Raw genomic sequence first — 3,574 nt, forward strand, 5'->3', positions numbered from 1 at the left:
TGGAAGAGATTTTAGTAGTTTGAGTATTCAAGGGTCTCATTAAGTCCAAACGGAGAAAGGGTGTTAAGGGTATATATCCAGTGCATTTCCTTGCGACAGAGTTGCTGATAGGTGGATGTCTGTTCTAGTGGTGAAACTCTCAAACTAGATGGATCGCTATTGTGCATCTCTGCATAGTGTCGCGAGACGCTATGGGTAAGGATACTACGTCTAATGTTTGAGCGATGTTCATTCATCCTTGCTCTGACTGTCTGGGTGGTTCTTCCGATGTACTTTAAACCACATGGACAGTAGAGGAGGTAAATTACATTTTTAGACCCGCAGTTTAATTTGTGTTTGATAGTCCAGAGGGACTCACCTTGGGTTATCTTAGGGTTAGGAATGTTTATTGTTTTAACTCCATGAGAAATCATTGGGCAACATAGACATTTCTTTGAGGCCCATTTTTGTATCCGTACCTTATCTGAAAGATCGTTGGGGGTGACCTCAGAATTCATGGTTAAATTTGGACAAGAGGGGGCAATAAGGTTTTTTTAATTTTTCGCTCTCCTAAATGTAATTAATGGATGTTTCGGTAGGATTTTTTTAAGAATGGGGTCCTTGAGAAGAATGCCCCAATGTTTAGTAAGTGTTTGTCTGATGTTGGTATGATGGATGTTGTACCGGGTAATGAGGTTATACTGATACCTATCGTCTTTGGTGATTTTAGTTGGGGCAGGTTGTAAGGCGACATCTTGGCTTATAGAGGTTGCTCGTCTAACAGAGGTGTTAATCAGTCCTTTTGGATATCCCTTCTCTTTGAACCTATCTTTCAGGACTTTTATTTGTTTTTTCATCACTTTTGTGTCTGAACAGTTCCTCCTAAGACATTGCCCAGAACGAGAACGGTAGCATCACAGAATCAGTTCTCAACGCATCTACACATTCTCATTCTAGTGATCAATTTGACACTTTTTTAGCGTTACCTTCTAATCTATCTGAGAACTCTTTTTTAGGGAAGCTTTCACCTGCACTGCCCACAACTCCATCAAACACCCCATCGAGAAACAATCTATCCAGCATCCAGATTCTCAGTCCGTTCTTCACTCCGACAGGTCCAACACCAGTTCTAAAACACCGCCCTCAGAACCAAAAAATCACACAATTCTTCAGTCCAATACCATTAACAAGAAAAAGACACATAAAAGAATACGAGGGTGCAGAGGAGGAAAGTCTAAGAACACCAAAATAGAAAAAACTCAATCTTACTCCACCATTTCAGATCCCACCGAATCCACAAGATTAACTCTTTCATCCTCAGAGGCATCAACATCTACTGAGGAACCCAACCTGATAGCCCAAAAGAAGAACCTTCACAGACAGCCCAAAAGAAGGGTATTTTCAACCTTTCTAAACATAATTTAACACCCGATGAAATACTTCTTTTAAGTAAGGGCCTGTCTTTTTGCCCTACTCAATACCCTGATTCTTTTAAATTGTTTGTTGACCTCAATCAATAAATACGTAAATTAACTTTAAAAAGGCACTTTACAATAAAGAACTTGAACAAAGAAAATGGTTTAAGCCCCACCCCCGACATCAACTTCACACCATCTACAAATCCCACCCCTACAGAACCATCTGAACCAACACCCATCCCATCTAATCTTAAATTAAAATCTTCTTTCTATCCCCTAGAAAGTAGGGGACCACATTTAGAGAGCTTTTTCAATATGGTTCTCGATTAATTGAAAACCCTAACAGACACACAATCAAGTAAACCAACACTCAATTTAACTAAACGTGAGAACAAAGCTCTCAGACATCTGAAGCAAAATAGAAATGTGGTAATAAAAAGTGCAGATAAGGGAGGGGGTGTGGTCATTATGGACCAAGGTTATTATCTAGAAGAATCACTTAGAATCTTATTGGATACTGAGTATTACAACATCATCAATGAGGATCCGACTCCGGTTTTCAAAAAAGAATTACAGATATTGATTGATTCAGGATATACTGCAGGAATTCTAAATAAAAATGAAAAATCCTTTGTTCTCAATACCCATCCGACAATAGCCCGGTTTTATTTTCTTCAGAAAATTCATAAATCCATCACACGTCCACCTGGTAGGCCCATCATCTCTGGCATTGACTCCCTCACCTCCAACCTTTCAGCGTACATCAATAAATATCTTCAGAAATATGTCCTCAAACTTCCCACCTAATTAATGGCTTTGATGAGATCGAAAGGAAGTCCCACTATCTTTGGGTAACACTGGACATAGCCTCATTATATAGCAATATCAAACACGATTTGGGCCTCGAGGCAGCACGACACTTCTTGAACAACGATAAAGAAATGTCCTTAACACAAAAATAATTCATTTTAGCTCAATCTCTCTTATCCTACAACACAATTATTTTACTTTCAATGAAAAATTTTATATACAGAAAAAAGGAACAGCTATGGGGACAAAGTTTGCCCCATTACACCAATTTGTTTGTGGGATGGTTTGAACAAGAAATGGGACTGATGTCACACAAAAATATCATAATATTCAAAAGATTCATAGATGACATCATATTTATATGGGACAATACCACAGAAGAATTAGTGAAATTCATTGAAGAAATTAACCAGAATGACTGGGGACTAAAATTCACCTCTGAATACCACCCAAAAGAGGCAACTTTCTTAGATATCCATATTAAAATAGCAAATAAAATCACTACCAGAACCCATTTAAAAAAGTAGACTCCAGTAGTTATTAAGATTATTCAAGGTGTCATTATTCAAAGTGGAGAAACAATATACCCTATGGACAGATGAAACGAGTTAGGAGGAACTGTTCAGACACAAAAGTGATGAAAAAACAAATAAAAGTCCTGAAAGATAGGTTCAAAGAGAAGGGATATCCAAAAGGACTGATTAACACCTCTGTTAGACGAGCAACCTCTATAAGCCAAGATGTCGCCTTACAACTTGCCCCAACCAAAATCACCAAAGACGATAGGTATCAGTATAACCTCATTACCCGGTACAACATCCATCATACCAACGTTTTGGCGCCTGTTTTCAAACATTTCATGTATTTATACCCCTTACAACATGTATGATGCCATATGCTCCCGATGAAAGGGTTTTTCTTATACCCGAAACGCGTTGAGCAAGATACCTTCACCCCACCCTGTGGTTTAATAAAGACGATTGACAAGAAGCACGACTGGACTGCTGTCATTCCGTGAGATCTAACAGGCTACCCAGGCGCAGGAGGTAATTCGGAGGGTGTTTTGAGTTTATCCCATCCGATACCTCCTGGGTGAAGTGAGTCAAAATTGCTTTTTCTTTGAATTTATGTTTTGACATAATCTAATTGATCTCTAAATAAGTTTTTTTATGTGTGTGTTATAAATCTGTATATATACATATATATATATATAAAAATGGAAAAATGTGGCAGCACCAAAGCATAACAAAATGACGGGTGCTATGTCCAGGGTTATCACTGCTTACCCAACTTTTATATGTAGAAATGGACAGCACATCCAATAGAGAATTGTGTTCAAAAAATTTTATTCAGCCACAGTGGCACAA

This window comes from Bufo gargarizans, unplaced genomic scaffold (assembly GCF_014858855.1).
Source record: "Bufo gargarizans isolate SCDJY-AF-19 unplaced genomic scaffold, ASM1485885v1 fragScaff_scaffold_65_pilon, whole genome shotgun sequence".
NCBI lineage: Eukaryota > Metazoa > Chordata > Amphibia > Anura > Bufonidae > Bufo > Bufo gargarizans.